Here is a 17,856-nt window from a genome sequence, read left to right on the forward strand (position 1 = left end):
GACGTACACCCAGAGCTGTCACTGGGCGGCCTCGGGACGCCTTACTCCCAGAGTTAGGTCCGTTGAGGTGTAATCGCTCCTGCCAATTCTCTCACTTTTCACAAATTTACTCAATTACCAGGTTATAAATGTTTGGTCCCGGCTCTACCTATTAACGTTGGAGCAGACGGCACTATCCCCCACGCACAAGAGTTGCAGCTTTCTTGTTCACGTTCGAATAGCTGCCCCGATCGCATTCCTTTCGACTAGAGTTTTCACCAGCTGTCCACTGTTTGTATCCCGTTCTGCTGGGATCCAGCCTACTTACGCCAGATTGTCGCGGAAATTTTGACCTCAGTATAGTGAAATGAATACTCGACTCCAGAGTCTCGTTTCGGGAACTTTATATTACTTTGTCCCAAGGAGAGAGAGGGCTAGTCTTTACCTGCCCCTCGACTCTACTCTCCTGTTATAAGAGCGTCATTTTTATACAGTTCAGCATAGTAACAGAAGACATTATAACACATCCAATCATTGGATAGAAACATTGCCACACGAACAACATGTTCCCTTTAACTGAAAAAAGAGAGAGAGAGTAGCTACGATTTCAGCTATCTTGCGGAGCTCAGCACATTAGTTGTTTTTTTTTGTTTCTAGAGTTGCAGCCGATTAGACTCGTATCTTCAAGGGTTAGCACGTAACTTTCTTGTATTGGCATACAATGCTTTTTCCTTTGCTGCCTCCTGTACCATAATCACGTAGCTTATAAGCCCTTTCCCTCCACGCCATCGACGACAGATTTTCACGAAAATTTTGACCTCAGTCAGGTGAAACGAATACTCGACTCCTAAGTCTTATTTCAGGACATTTATTTTATTTGGTACCAAGGAGAGAGAGGGCTAGTCTCCACCAGCCCACCCACAGCCCCCACCTCGACTCTACTCTATTGTTATAATAGGGTATTTTATACAGTTCATCACAGTAAAGGCAGATCTTATATTATATCCAATCATTGTATTGAAACATTACCACACTAACAATATGTTACCATTCACTAAAAGCAACTTAGAGAGACAGGAGTTCAACTATTTGCAAAGCTCAGCACATTAGCTTTTGTTTCTAGAGTCACAGCCATTTAAACCCATATCTGATCAGCAAGAGCTGGCACGTAATGTTCTTTCTATTTGCTTTTTGCTTTGGTGTCTACTTGACCCTAGACACGTAGCTTATTAGGCCCTTCCCTCCACACAATGGATTGGTTAATGGGAGAGAGTGAATGGAGAGATGGCAGTGGGAGAGCGAGAGTGGAGAGTAGGCGATGAAGAAGTGACTGTGAGGGCCAGAGAGACGGGATATTGGGGAATGGGAAAGGAAGTTGGGAGAGTTCGTACTAGAAAAGGGAGAAGTGAGAGTGGGCACTATCTGGGGGAATCTAATTAAGTAGTAGCAGAGAGTGAAGGCAGAATGGGGAACGGAAGAGAGATGGGTAATGGGAAGTGGGAGAGGGAGAAGGTGTGGAAAAGTGACAGGTACGCGAGATTGTGGAAAGGGAGATGGTGAGGGAAGTGTGAAGAATGGGAGGTTGAGAATGGGGAGTGGGCAGCGGAGAGTGAGAAGCCAGAATGGGGGAAGCAAATGAGACAGGGGAGATCTGTGACTTGGGATAGAGAAGAGAGATCGGGCAGTGGAAGTGGGGAAATCAGAGTGGGATTAAGAAGGAAAAAAGAGTGCTGAATGGGAGAGGGAGAATGGATTGAAAGGGATTTGGAGAAGGACAGTGAGGAACGGGAGACAGAAATGCAGAGTGTGAATGGGAAAGAGAAAAGGAAGAGCGGCGAACTGCAAAGGGAGAAGGGATTGTGGGGTGGGAGAAGAAGCAGCTAGAGTGGGGATTTGTAAATGGAAAGGAGAGCAGGGGAACGGGTGAGGGGAAGGGTAAAGAAGTTATTGGATGAGGCAAAACAGGGAGCGGGAGAAAAGAAGTGGGAGAATGAAAGAGGAGAGTGGGAAATGGGAGAGCGAGAATAGAGATTGGGGGATGGAAGGGGAAGAGAATGGTGTGGAGCGTGGGAGAGTCAGAAGGGAGACTGGGTACGGTAGAGGGCGAAGGGAGAGTGAGAAACGAAAGTAGAGAGAGGAAGAGGGAGAAGAGATTGTGGGGAGCGGGTCTGGGAGAAGGGAAAGGAAGAAGGGAGAGTGCGGAGAGAGAAAAGGAAGATTGAAAAATTGAAAAGGCCGATTTGACGTGAGGAATGGGAAGGGAGAAAGGCCAGTGAGGAACGAGAGACAGAGAAAGGAGAGAGGGGAATGAGTGTGGGACTAGTGAGTAAGGGGTGGGGAAGAAAGAAGGAAAATTAGGAAACATAAAGACTGAAGAGAGAGTGAAGAGTGGGAGATGGAAGGGAGAGTAGTGAGTTGAAGAAGAAGAAGGAAGAGTTGCGTGGTAGAGATGGGAGTTGATGAGGGAGAGAGGAAATAGAGAACGGGGAGAGAGAAGGGAGAGTGCGGGAGAGTGTAGGGAAGTGGAGAGCTAGAGTAGGGAGAACAACAGAGAAGGGAGAGACAGGAATGAGAGAGAGAGAGAGAAAATGGAGTGGTCAAAGGGAAAGGGAGAAAAGAGACTGGGGAAACCAAGAAAGAGTAGGGGAAGTGAAGAACAGGACAGTAGAAAGGGGGAGTGGGGAATAGGAGAGAGAATTGAGAGGGGAAACTCAGAGAGACGAGAGAGAAGCGAGAAGGAGAAACGGAAGAGAGGCTGGGGCAGTGTGGAATGGGAGAAAGAGATGGGAGAGTGAGGAGTAGCACTGGGGGTTGGAAGAGTGGAGAATGGGGATGGAGAACTGAGAGTGGGGAACAGGTGTGAGAAAGGGGCGACTGGGGAACGGAAGAGGTGAGTGTGCAGAACAGAAGAGGAAGAGTGCAAGGGTTATTTGAGAGAGTGTCATAGTTCAGTCCGTGAAGGCCACGTTCTTGTTCACGGTCCGGTTTGTGGACTCCAGACTCGGGGTCTTCCGGCTGTCCCTTGTTTCATTTGCGCTTCATCATAGGCACCTGAATCTTGTCTTGAAGACGGGAAGATAAGTTGCCCTGGATTCCAGTATAGGTGCTAATCGTCTTGTCAGTATCCTGTCCTCGCTTCTGTGGGTAAGTCAGGCCGCCTTTGCCGTTACCCTGTAATTGGATCTGTCCCTCCCTGTCCTTGCCTCCGTTGGGTAAGACAGGCCGTCTTTGCTGTTACCCTGAGGCTGGACTGTTCCAATCACAGCACGGAAACAGGCCATCTTGGCCCTCCTAGTCCGTGCCGAACCCTTAATCTCACCTAGTCCCACCTACCCGCACTCAGCCCATAACCCTCCACTCCTTTCCTGTCCATATGCCTATCCAATTTTACCTTAAATGACACAACTGAACTGGCCTCTACTACTTCTACAGGAAGCTCATTCCACACAGCTATCACTCTCTGAGTAAAGAAATACCCCCTCGTATTTCCCTTAAACTTCTACCCCCTAACTCTCAAATCATGTCCTCTCGTTTGAATTTCCCCTACTCTCAATGGACACAGCCTATTCACGTCAACTCTGTCTATCCCTCTCAAAATTTTAAATACCTCGATCAAATCCCCCCTCAACCTTCTACGCTCCAATGAGTAGAGACCTAACTTGTTCAACCTTTCTCTGTAACTTAAGTGCTGAAACCCAGGTAACATCGTAGTAAATCGTCTCTGCACTCTCTCTAATTTATTGATATCTTTCTTATAATTCGGTGACCAGAACTGTACAGAATATTCCAAATTTTGCCTTACCAATGCCTTGTACAATTTTAACATTACATCCCAACTTCTGTACTCAATGCTTTGATTTATAAAGGCCAGCGTTCCAAAAGCCTTCTTCACCACCCTATCTACATGAGACTCCACCTTCAGGGAACTATGCACTGTTATTCCTAGATCTCTCTGTTCCTCTGCATTCCTCAATACCCTACCATTTACCCTGTATTAGCAGGAGCAGAATTAGCTGACCTGAGGCCGTTTACCATCCTCCTTGCCTTTTTCTCTTCTTGTCAACAGAGCAATTTAATTCACACTTCCCCCAAACCCCAATTTCCCTTTGAGCACTCAGCTGATCACATGGTCCCCTCGCGAGCAGTGGGAGTCAGGTCACTGAGTTCTTTGCTATCTTACAACTTCAGCCCTCTCCTTCCTCAGTCCCGCAGGAACCAAGTCTCCGGCCAGAGATAAGCAGACGTGCTCCCAGAATTGTCTCTATACGACGTACACCCAGAGCTGTCACTGGGCGGCCTCGGGACGCCTTACTCCCAGAGTTAGGTCCGTTGAGGTGTAATCGCTCCTGCCAATTCTCTCACTTTTCACAAATTTACTCAATTACCAGGTTATAAATGTTTGGTCCCGGCTCTACCTATTAACGTTGGAGCAGACGGCACTATCCCCCACGCACAAGAGTTGCAGCTTTCTTGTTCACGTTCGAATAGCTGCCCCGATCGCATTCCTTTCGACTAGAGTTTTCACCAGCTGTCCACTGTTTGTATCCCGTTCTGCTGGGATCCAGCCTACTTACGCCAGATTGTCGCGGAAATTTTGACCTCAGTATAGTGAAATGAATACTCGACTCCAGAGTCTCGTTTCGGGAACTTTATATTACTTTGTCCCAAGGAGAGAGAGGGCTAGTCTTTACCTGCCCCTCGACTCTACTCTCCTGTTATAAGAGCGTCATTTTTATACAGTTCAGCATAGTAACAGAAGACATTATAACACATCCAATCATTGGATAGAAACATTGCCACACGAACAACATGTTCCCTTTAACTGAAAAAAGAGAGAGAGAGTAGCTACGATTTCAGCTATCTTGCGGAGCTCAGCACATTAGTTGTTTTTTTTTGTTTCTAGAGTTGCAGCCGATTAGACTCGTATCTTCAAGGGTTAGCACGTAACTTTCTTGTATTGGCATACAATGCTTTTTCCTTTGCTGCCTCCTGTACCATAATCACGTAGCTTATAAGCCCTTTCCCTCCACGCCATCGACGACAGATTTTCACGAAAATTTTGACCTCAGTCAGGTGAAACGAATACTCGACTCCTAAGTCTTATTTCAGGACATTTATTTTATTTGGTACCAAGGAGAGAGAGGGCTAGTCTCCACCAGCCCACCCACAGCCCCCACCTCGACTCTACTCTATTGTTATAATAGGGTATTTTATACAGTTCATCACAGTAAAGGCAGATCTTATATTATATCCAATCATTGTATTGAAACATTACCACACTAACAATATGTTACCATTCACTAAAAGCAACTTAGAGAGACAGGAGTTCAACTATTTGCAAAGCTCAGCACATTAGCTTTTGTTTCTAGAGTCACAGCCATTTAAACCCATATCTGATCAGCAAGAGCTGGCACGTAATGTTCTTTCTATTTGCTTTTTGCTTTGGTGTCTACTTGACCCTAGACACGTAGCTTATTAGGCCCTTCCCTCCACACAATGGATTGGTTAATGGGAGAGAGTGAATGGAGAGATGGCAGTGGGAGAGCGAGAGTGGAGAGTAGGCGATGAAGAAGTGACTGTGAGGGCCAGAGAGACGGGATATTGGGGAATGGGAAAGGAAGTTGGGAGAGTTCGTACTAGAAAAGGGAGAAGTGAGAGTGGGCACTATCTGGGGGAATCTAATTAAGTAGTAGCAGAGAGTGAAGGCAGAATGGGGAACGGAAGAGAGATGGGTAATGGGAAGTGGGAGAGGGAGAAGGTGTGGAAAAGTGACAGGTACGCGAGATTGTGGAAAGGGAGATGGTGAGGGAAGTGTGAAGAATGGGAGGTTGAGAATGGGGAGTGGGCAGCGGAGAGTGAGAAGCCAGAATGGGGGAAGCAAATGAGACAGGGGAGATCTGTGACTTGGGATAGAGAAGAGAGATCGGGCAGTGGAAGTGGGGAAATCAGAGTGGGATTAAGAAGGAAAAAAGAGTGCTGAATGGGAGAGGGAGAATGGATTGAAAGGGATTTGGAGAAGGACAGTGAGGAACGGGAGACAGAAATGCAGAGTGTGAATGGGAAAGAGAAAAGGAAGAGCGGCGAACTGCAAAGGGAGAAGGGATTGTGGGGTGGGAGAAGAAGCAGCTAGAGTGGGGATTTGTAAATGGAAAGGAGAGCAGGGGAACGGGTGAGGGGAAGGGTAAAGAAGTTATTGGATGAGGCAAAACAGGGAGCGGGAGAAAAGAAGTGGGAGAATGAAAGAGGAGAGTGGGAAATGGGAGAGCGAGAATAGAGATTGGGGGATGGAAGGGGAAGAGAATGGTGTGGAGCGTGGGAGAGTCAGAAGGGAGACTGGGTACGGTAGAGGGCGAAGGGAGAGTGAGAAACGAAAGTAGAGAGAGGAAGAGGGAGAAGAGATTGTGGGGAGCGGGTCTGGGAGAAGGGAAAGGAAGAAGGGAGAGTGCGGAGAGAGAAAAGGAAGATTGAAAAATTGAAAAGGCCGATTTGACGTGAGGAATGGGAAGGGAGAAAGGCCAGTGAGGAACGAGAGACAGAGAAAGGAGAGAGGGGAATGAGTGTGGGACTAGTGAGTAAGGGGTGGGGAAGAAAGAAGGAAAATTAGGAAACATAAAGACTGAAGAGAGAGTGAAGAGTGGGAGATGGAAGGGAGAGTAGTGAGTTGAAGAAGAAGAAGGAAGAGTTGCGTGGTAGAGATGGGAGTTGATGAGGGAGAGAGGAAATAGAGAACGGGGAGAGAGAAGGGAGAGTGCGGGAGAGTGTAGGGAAGTGGAGAGCTAGAGTAGGGAGAACAACAGAGAAGGGAGAGACAGGAATGAGAGAGAGAGAGAGAAAATGGAGTGGTCAAAGGGAAAGGGAGAAAAGAGACTGGGGAAACCAAGAAAGAGTAGGGGAAGTGAAGAACAGGACAGTAGAAAGGGGGAGTGGGGAATAGGAGAGAGAATTGAGAGGGGAAACTCAGAGAGACGAGAGAGAAGCGAGAAGGAGAAACGGAAGAGAGGCTGGGGCAGTGTGGAATGGGAGAAAGAGATGGGAGAGTGAGGAGTAGCACTGGGGGTTGGAAGAGTGGAGAATGGGGATGGAGAACTGAGAGTGGGGAACAGGTGTGAGAAAGGGGCGACTGGGGAACGGAAGAGGTGAGTGTGCAGAACAGAAGAGGAAGAGTGCAAGGGTTATTTGAGAGAGTGTCATAGTTCAGTCCGTGAAGGCCACGTTCTTGTTCACGGTCCGGTTTGTGGACTCCAGACTCGGGGTCTTCCGGCTGTCCCTTGTTTCATTTGCGCTTCATCATAGGCACCTGAATCTTGTCTTGAAGACGGGAAGATAAGTTGCCCTGGATTCCAGTATAGGTGCTAATCGTCTTGTCAGTATCCTGTCCTCGCTTCTGTGGGTAAGTCAGGCCGCCTTTGCCGTTACCCTGTAATTGGATCTGTCCCTCCCTGTCCTTGCCTCCGTTGGGTAAGACAGGCCGTCTTTGCTGTTACCCTGAGGCTGGACTGTTCCAATCACAGCACGGAAACAGGCCATCTTGGCCCTCCTAGTCCGTGCCGAACCCTTAATCTCACCTAGTCCCACCTACCCGCACTCAGCCCATAACCCTCCACTCCTTTCCTGTCCATATGCCTATCCAATTTTACATTAAATGACACAACTGAACTGGCCTCTACTACTTCTACAGGAAGCTCATTCCACACAGCTATCACTCTTTGAGTAAAGAAATACCCCCTCGTGTTTCCCTTAAACTTCTGCCTCCTAACTCTCAAATCATGTCCTCTAGTTTGAATCTCCCCTACTCTCAATGGAAACAGCCTTTTCACGTCAACTCTATCTATCCCTCTCAAAATTTTAAATATCTCGATCAAATCCCCCCTCAACCTTCTACGCTCCAATGAATAGAGACCTAACTTGTTCAACCTTTCTCTGTAACTTAATTGCTGAAACCCAGGTAACATCCTAGTAAATCGTCTCTGCACTCTCTCTACTTTATTGATATCTTTCCTATCATTAGGTGACCAGAACTGCACACAATATTCCAAATTTGGCCTTACCAATGCCTTGTACAACTTTAGCATTACATCCCAACTTCTGTACTCAATGCTTTGATTTATAAAGGCCAGCGTTCCAAAAGCCCTCTTCACCACCCTATCTACATGAGACTCCACTTTCAGGGAACTATGCACAGTTATTCCTAGATCTCTCTGTTTCTCTGCATTCTTCAATGCCCTACCATTTACTCTGTATGTTCTATTTGGATTATTCCTGCCAAAATGTAGAACCTCACACTTCTCAGCATTAAACTCCATCTGCCAACGTTCAGCCCATTCTTCTAACCGGCATAAATCTCCCTGCAAGCTTTGAAATTCCACCTCATTATCCACAACACCTCCTACCTTAGTACCATCGGCATACTTACTAATCCAATTTACCACCCCATCATCCAGATCATTTATGTATATTACAAACAACATTGGGCCCAAAACAGATCCCTGAGGCACACCACTAGTCACCGGCCTCCATCCCGATAAACAATTATCCACCTCTACTGTCTGGCATCTCCCATCTAGCCACTGTTGAATCCATTTTATTACTCCAGCATTAATACCTAACGACTGAACCTTCTTAACTAACCGTCCATGTGGAACTTTGTTCCCTTCCCCTTCTTTCTGCAAACCACGATTGAAGCCTTGCCGGTAACCTCGCCTGCATCCTCTCCTGTATTGCCGTCAAGTTCAGCCCCCGCAGTGAGACAGGAGCCTAGCCATGCCAATAGAAGGAACTATCTATCGTTGAGCTTGAACTATCTCTTTGTGTCCCTGTGTTTAGTGTCCATGTATGAGCCTAGGCCCTATGTCCTGTCCCCAATGTGAGGTCCTACTCTGTTCTGTGTTCCTGTACACCAGTCCAAGGCTCAGTATTCCTGTGCTCAACTCCAAGGCTCCGAGGAGGTTCCATTCTATGTCCAGGGCTCCAAGGAGGTTACAGACCGTGTTCAAGGCTCCGAGGAGTTTCTAGCTATGTGCCCAGCTATGCGTCTACCCGCTTCTCCTTTGCTTTCCCTCCACCAAGACCAAGCCTGAGCTTCATGTCCTTGTCCAGTCCTAGAGTCCTGCGTCCTGCCCCCACGTCCAGTCCTGTTGCCTTGCCACGTCCAGTCCTCACCTAGATCCGGAGTCCGAGCCCGAGTCAAGAAACAGGTTTTGGGTCCCTGTCCAGTCTCTGGCTAGGCATTCAGGGTTCCTAGTTCCTCGTCCAGATCCCACTTTCCCTGGTACTTCAGTGTTTGAGTCTTGCATTTGGTTCTGTTCCCAACACCCAACTTATGAGTGAGTGAGAGAGAGAGAAGAGTGATTGGGGATTGGAAGAGAAAAGGGAGCGGTAAAGAGGGAAAGGAGAGTGGAGTATGGGAGACGGGGAAGTGGGCAGCAGGAGAATGTAAAGTGAGAGTGCGGACTGGTTGACAAAGGAGGAACAGTGGGAATTGGGGGAAGGCTAAGGAAAAATAGCGAGTGGGGAATAAAGTATACGAGTGGGCATTGGAAGAGTGAGAAGAGAGAATGGATAATGCAAGAGAGAGGAGGAGGGAGAGAGAGATTGGTGGAGAACGGGTAGAGTGGGAATTGGGAGAAAGGAGAGTTGGTGTCGGAGAATGTAGGAGAAGGAGAAGGGAGTGTCGGGAACGGGAGATGGAGTAGGGAGAATGAGTTATGGGAGAGAAAGAAGGGAGAGTGCGAGAGGAGATAATGTTCAGTGGGAGAGTGAGAAGGCAGAGTGGGGTGTGGGAGAGAGAGAAGGGGGAGTTGGAAACCGTAAAAAGAGAAGAGAGAGCAATGAGTTCGAAGGGAGAAGAGATAGTGGGGAGTGTGAGTGTGGGGAGCGGCGAGAGGGAGATTGAGGTGTGCGAACACACACAGACTGCTCATTTGCTTCGAGGGGCAGAAGGAGACGCGGAGATGTTGCAGCGTCTCTCTATAAAGGTTTGGGCAGAAGAAAGGAAAAGGATAGTCGGCGAGGTACAGGACAGCGGAGATACGCGGCATGGAAGGACACACAGGCATTCAGCAGCCTCAGTTGGGGGGGGGGTGGGGGGCTGAGTCCACCGACCGATGCCAAGAACAATACACAAACAATCGTTAATCAGGGCAGTTTCACTCCTCTCTCACTCCCTGTCCATCTGCCTTTACTCCATCCGTCTTTCCCCTCTCTCGGTGCTCACTGCTTCACCTCCGTCCTCAGCGTCCACCCGTTCTTGCTCCAGTTTTCCTTCTTCCTCCAACCATCTCCCTCGTACCAGGCGCTACCCCTACCCATAGCGCTCTTTGCTCTTCTCCCCCTTTAGCTACGATATGTCTACTTTTCCTCACTCATTTTGCCCTTCCTGATTTCTCCGTCCGACTCTTTCCTTTATTGCTCCCTCCCTCAACGCCTTCCCCAGCCTACTTCCCCGCCTTCTATCCCACTCCCCTCTCCTTGACTGTGACTCCCTGCGTTCTCCTCTCCACCGTCTTCCAAGATGCTCCTCCCCTCCACTCGTCAACACTCAGGAAGGGGGTAGAGTGACGTGAGACGTGGGAATAGAGGCGGAACGAGTGGGAAGAGGGGTGACAGGGAGGTGCGATTCTGAGAGGCGGAGGGAGTACAGTGGAAGGGGGCGAGACAGGGAGGAGGGATGAGGGGTGGAGAAGGAGGAAAAAGGTTTTCAAGTGAGGGAGGGGGTTACATGTGAGAGCTGGAGGCCAGGAAGATGGGGGAGCACAGGACAGTAGGGAAAAAGAGTGGCATGAGAGGGGGAGGATAGACGGCGAGAAACGGAGGAAGGGGGAAGGAAAGAAGGATAGGGTGGGGAGGCAGTGGGAGGGTGAGAGGGTGGAGCAGAATGGAAAGACTGGTGTGAAGACAGCGGCTATAGCGGTATGATTGGAAGAGCTGGGTTGAGGCCAGGAGACGGGATGAAGAGAAAGGAATATGTGGAGATATGGGGAGACGTGGTGCAGATAAGAGACGGAGAGAGATAGTGAAGGTTCGAAGAGGGGAAGAGGAGAAATGGGGCACGAGTTGGAGAGGCTGTGAAATTGTACCAGACAAAAGTGTGAAGATAAAAAGAAGTTTAGGGGATTTTAGGGGAAATAGAGAGAGAAGGAAGAGAGAGTTAGTCCCAGATTGGGAGAGCTAACGTAAGGCAGGGTGGGAGAGAAAGCTATTGAGAGTGAAGGCATAGAGGAGGCGAGAGAGAAGTGGATGAAGGGAGGAAAAATGCAGGGAGATAGGAAGCGGAGTGCGAGGGCTGTGGGTAGAGGGGGAAAGAGGGAGAGAGTTGGGATCAGAGCGGGTGAAGAGAAGGGAAATGAGTCGAGTAGAAATTGAAGGGATGATAAAGAGAGAGAGAAGATGGAGAATTGAATTTAATTGACATTATTTATTACATCCTTTACATACAAGAGGAGTAAGGCGGCTCATGGAGAGTGCCAATGCTTTTTTGCTGGTGGGGGAGAGGCTCGTTGTCTTGTTGTCGCTTGTGCGTGGGAGTGGGGAGCCGGGGGAGTGGCTTAGGTGTTCTAAAATTTAACTGTCATTCATTCTTTGGGGCACTCCTCCGTTTTCGTGGATGTTCACGAAGAAAGAAAATTCTGAGTTATATTGTATTAATTTCTCTGACATTATAGGTACCTATTTAAACTAAAAATATTTATGTTACATCTCTGACTGAATGTGCAATGTGCAGGTTATTGTAATTCGTAATACATTTTATGTCCAACAGGATAGTCAATATGTAGCAATATAACAATTGCATCAGCGTGAATTAATCAGTTTGATGTCCTGGTGGAAGAAGCTGCCCTTGAGCCTTTTGACCCTGGCATTTATTCTATGGTCCAGTCTCCCAGATGGTAGCTGCTGGAACAGTTTGTGGTTGGGCAGACTCGTGTCCCCAGTGATCCGCTGGGCTGTCCGCTCCACTCTCTGCAGAGTCCTGCAATAGAGGAAAGTACAGTTTCCGCACCAGGCAGTAATGCAGTCAGTCAGAATGTTCTGAATTGTGCTCCTTAGGATTGCGGGACGCATACCAAACTTTTTCAAACATCTGAGGTAAAAAAGACGCTGTTGTGTTTTTTCTTTAACCATACAGCCGGTATGTACACACCATGTGAGATCCTTGGTGATGTTTATGCCGAAGAACCTAAAGCTGCTAACCCTTTCAACCCCAGATCCATTGACGTCAATAGGGGTTAGCCTGGCTCCATTCTTCCTGTTGTCCACAATCTGCTCCTTTGTTTTTGCGATATTAAGGGAGAGATCGTTTCTTGAAATGGTTGTATCAGGGAGAGAGTGGCGAGACAGAGTTGGAGATAGGGGAAGGAGTGGGTTGGGAGATGGTGAGATGACAAGAAAGAGAGGTGAAGAGGTGGGAAGAGAGGAAGTGCTTCATTCTTGCAGTGCTCTCTCTCCCTCCTTACTCTCTCTTTCCCGGGGAACTCTCTGAGACGTGTGTGACAGATTTTGTCCTGTCTCCAGGTAAAGCCAGCAGTGGAGGAAGATACGGACATGCAGCTAAAGGTTTACGAGGTGAAGTTTTATTGTACGCAGGTTGTTGGCAGGACACACTATGTCATTAAGGTAAAGGCAGTTGTCAACCCCTGACAACATATCACGGGGTGGTGGGGGGTGGGGAGGGTGTTGACGGAGATGACGAGGGGGCGAAATGGATGAAGAGAATCAACGAGGGGTAGAGTTAACGTAGGGAATCACAGAAATAGGAATGGCCTGAAATGGAAGGAGGGTATCACGGAGACGTTGAGAGGGTGAAATACGGGGAGGGGATCACGGAGATTATGAATGGCCGTAAGGAAGGGAGGGGGATCACGCAGAAGCGCAATGGAGGAATTGGATCATGAAAACATGGAGGGTCTAGGGTAGGGAGGGAATAGAGACAATGATGGAACAAATTAGAGGGAGAAGATCATGGACAGGTGGTAGGTGCAAGATGTCGGGATGGATCATGGAATAGCAGAAGGAGCGAATTGGAGGGTACCACGAAAACGAGGAACGGGCAAAGTAGGGGATCATGATGATTTGGAGGGGACATTGGGGAGGGAGGAACTGATGGAGGCTGTGAGGGGTGTCAGAGACAGAGGGGTGACAGAGATGGGGACAGGTGTAGGGAGGGTGGGGGTGTTGGAAATGAGGAGTGGCGCTGACGAGAGGTGAGCACGAAGACGTGCCAGGGCATAGGAGAGGAAATGGATCAGGGAGACAGTAAGTGATATGTTGTGTATAGCATCCGCTAATAAATCCGCTCTCCCTTTTTTTCTTCTCTTGCAGATTCTGATTGTATCCTGAGATGAATGTCAAGATCTTTATCCCACTCCTAAATTCCGGACAATATGCCTCTTTGGCATACAGAAACACAAAAAAACTTTCCCACCCGATCAACGGCTTCTAGAGCAGGAGGGTTACTGTGTGTGTGTGTGTGTGTGTGTGTGTGTGCAATGAGTTTGTTTACCGAGCACTGTCCGTCACAAGCCGAGTGGTTGAATTCTGCTCCTGTATCTTCTGGTCTTCTATGGCCATAGACCCCTCAAGGCAGTTGCGCAGGTTGGTAGACCAAAATACCACGTGACAAAGGATTAGGCCATTCGGCCCATCGAATCGGTCCTGTGGTTCAGTCACGATTGATTTACTCTCCTGTAGGATCTCAGTTTAATTTCTGATCCTTACGGTATTACTGGGAGTCAAACAAAAAGAGTGACCTTAATTCTAATATTTTATTTTATCTTAGAGTAGAAACGAACACACAAATATGAAGTAAACCAAATAAAGAACTGCGAAACGATGCTAATGTGAAGAAGTGTAAGGCAAGTAAATAAAAGTTGATGCTCCGTAAAGTCTGTTACTTAGATAATTAGATAAAAAAATAATTTATGAGATAGTGATGAGCTACTAAACTATTTCCGGGCGTCCTGCCGGCTACAGCTAGCGACTTTAATCGGTATTCACAAGATCACAAGACAAAGGAGCAGAAGTTGGCCAGCAGAGGTAACTCTGCCATCTTCATTAGCGATGACACGTGGATATATCCAGTCCGGTGGTATATATACCCCCGTCATTTATCCGCACTGGACATGCACTGTCATCATAATCTGGGTCATTTAGCTCGCTTACAGTGACTTGTGTGCATCCACTTATGTTTAATTTCTACCTCATCTGCTGAATTGGTAAGCAACCGCATTTGGTAAGGGCCCTCCCACCGCAATTCCAGGGGTTCTTGATCATGAACCACTCGCCATGAATCAGGATATGTCCTTCTGATGATTGACCACTTCAAGCAGCAGAAATCTGTTGAGAATCAGCCAGAACAGCTTTTGTTAGTTTTGCAAAACTATCTACTAAACTATTTAACACAGCACATATCAGCTTCTCTGAGATCCAGAGCTTCCTGTAGTGAGATAAGTCCATCTAAAGGCCTCAATTTTGTTCTCTTTTTTCGGGTTGCCCTGATGCTGCATAACACCAAAGGGGGGCACTATAGGCCATGGTACGTCATCCTTGTGAAATTAGTGAGCCTTTGTTTGATGATGCCCATTTATTATTTCTTTTCAAATCCTTTTATTATCAATCCGAAATGAAAAAGAATACATCGAAGTAAACATCACTTACAATGCCTCAAAGAAAAAGAAGACATTCATATTAAAAGATTGAAAACTCTTTTTTGACAAAAAGAAAAAAAAATCCTATTGGGTGATCAACCCTGGAACCATGAGTCATAGAAAAAGCTTCTTAAAAAAGATAAACATCAAACCTCCAGCAAAAAAATATGAAAAATTTACAATTAGATCGTGAAGAATATCTATCAATTAACTCAAATGATAATAGCAAACAAATGAACCCCATTTTGATCAAAATCATATATAGTTAAAAATGTTCGACTTCTAATTTTCTCCAAACTAAGTCATAGCTGAACTTGACAGGACCACTGTGACAGAGTGGGAGTGGACATAATTAAAGGGACATACATCGCATAATAACAGCCCAGTAATACATTCTTAAATTAGGCAAATGAAGACCTCCATCCTTTTTTTAAAATTTTATGAGTGATATTTATTAATTCTTGGTCTTTTATTATTCCAAATGAAAGATGACATAATAGAATCAATCCAATGGAAAAAAAAACTTCTTAGTCAAAAATAAACAAAACAGGGATATTGTGAAATAAAATCAAGAAGTTTAGTAAAATCATAATTTTTATTGCTTGGATGTGAACAACGAGTGAAAATGTAAGTGGATTCCATCTACTAAATAAATACCTCAAAGAATCTACCAAGTGAACAAAATTAGCTTTTTAAAGATCTTTATATTTCCTAAAGGAATCCGTGACTCTTAAAGGAATATTATAATATATAGCAACAGATTCATTTAAAGGGAACAGCTTACTTCTGTGAAAATTGAATTTGTATCCTAAAATATCTCCAAATTCATTAAATCCTTTTAGCAAGGCAGGGATGGATTCCTCAGGATTAGAAATATAAACCAGTAAGTCGTCAGTGTACAGAGAAATCTCATTTACAAGAATCCCATGAATATCTTTAGCTTTAGGGAGAGCGAAAACAAGTATTTATAATACTAAGTTAAATAACAAAGGGCTCAGTGGACAACCTTGTCTTGCCCCCGGTAAAAGCCGAAAAAAACGGATCTACAGTTATTGGTAATAACAGTAGCGATAGGAGTTTTATATGTATTATTCTAAACCAATTATTAAAATTAACACCAAAATCAAATTTATCTAAAGCATTAAATAAATATTTCCATTCAACCCTATCAAACGCAGTTTCAGCATCCAAGGAAACAACGCATTGTGGAGTTTTAAAAGAAGATGAACATATAACATTACGTTATCTCCGAACGTTTGAGAAAGAATAACAACTATTTATTAAGCCTGTTTGATCTTAAAAAAATAATTTTACCCAGAATATTTTCGAACCAATTGGCAATTATCTTTGACAGAATCTTAGCTTCGACATTCAATAATGAAATAGGCCTATATGAGGCACAATCAGTAGGATCTTTATCTTTCTTTAAGAATTAAAGCATTAGAAGCCTCTTAAAAAGTAGAGGGTGAATCACCTTTCACAAAATAATCCTTAAACATTTCCTACATATACAGAGAGAGCAACTTTCTGAAATTTTAAATAAAATTCTACAGGCTAACCATTAAGTCCAGAGTTTGTTGATCCTCAAAAGAAATCTGGGGAAAAAACAATCTTTCATGAAGAAACATTCATTTTGGAAGAATCTACTGGAAATTGAGATTTATAAAGTTCAATATAGAAATCTTGAAAAATCTTATTAATTTCCCCATATTCCCAAGCTAGGCTACGACCTTTCCTATGAATTCACAAAATTTGCATTTTGGCTCTGGCTGTTTTTATTTGAGATGCAAGCAGTTTGTTATTTTTATCTCTGAAAAATATTAAATTGACTCTTTAACTTAAAGCAAATAACCCTCAATAGGATGGGTTAATAGTAAATTATATTGTGATTGGAGTTCCACCCTTAGTTTAAATAAATCAATATTACGGGAGATTGCATAGATCTTTATATCGCATAAGTCATTAATTTGATTTGAATTACTATCTAATTCTTCTTTAGTCTGTTTTTTAAGCCCAGCTGAATAAGAAATGGTCTGATCACGTAAAAATGTTTTTAATGTATCCCAAATGATTAATTTAGACGTACCCCCTATATCATTTAAAAGAAACAAAAAATCTTTGATCTGGATTTCAATGAAGTTGGCAAAGTCAGACTTTTGCAATAACGTCTGAGACAGGCATGGCGCCATGGCGGTGGGCGGACAATAATGATATCATCGAGTTCGAAAGACAAACTCAGAATCACATGATCAGATATAGCAATAGCATCATACTAACAATTCTCAACACAAGGCAAGAAGCGAGACTCGACAATAATATAATCAATCCTCGAATACGTGAAGTACAAGTTTATGTATTTAATTTACAAATTTACAAATAAATACATGCAAACTACTCATCAGCCACTTGATGTAATTCGGATCAAGATTGATTGTAAGGAGTACGTATTGGTCATTCAGAGATCACCAGTTTTCGTTAGCCATTCCTAGACGTAACAAGTACTCCCAAATGCGATTATTGACAAAATTCATATTTCCTTTAAAGGCCGTAATTTTAAAAAATACAGCGTATTGCATTATTTCTTTAATTACAATTTACCTCTTCGTGAAATGTGATTATATCTGCTATGTTACACTTTCATACATTTTCTAAGACATTTTGTGTTTCATTCAAAAATATGTAATCACGTGCATTTATCCTCACAATTTTACTGCAGCACTTCTCAAATCAAGGGTAAACATTTCATGTAACATAAATAACGTCATTTCAAAGGTGGCTGTAACATCACCGGAGAAATGTCTTCCCTATTTATCGCGTTTGCCGTTCAAGCTGTTGGTATATGCAGAGGAGGCTTGAGCCAATATCAGAGCAGCGGAACTGATACGGTGGGGAACGATAACTTCCATAACAGATCGGAAAGAAATAAAACAGAATAACACCAGAAGCCATAAAGCAAAGGGCAAGGAAAATTAAACGCATTTGCAAAATGTAAACATTATGCAGGTCAGGTGAAAGACAAAAACTACTGGTTGAGGCCATCTGGTTCGATGAATGAACAAGTATAGCGTTTGTGTCAGGGTCCGTTCCGGATTCCGCGTTCAGGGTATCGATTTGGTCCGGGAGCTTCGGACTCAGGGTCCTGCAGTTGTCCCTCCCGTCACCCGTGATCTTGTTAGGACCCTCCTGGTTCAAGGAGGCACACCTGTAACTCATTGAGCTGCAGGTGCTTATAAGGGGC

The sequence above is a fragment of the Hypanus sabinus genome, chromosome 6, assembly GCF_030144855.1.
Source record: "Hypanus sabinus isolate sHypSab1 chromosome 6, sHypSab1.hap1, whole genome shotgun sequence".
In the NCBI taxonomy this organism is placed as follows: domain Eukaryota; kingdom Metazoa; phylum Chordata; class Chondrichthyes; order Myliobatiformes; family Dasyatidae; genus Hypanus; species Hypanus sabinus.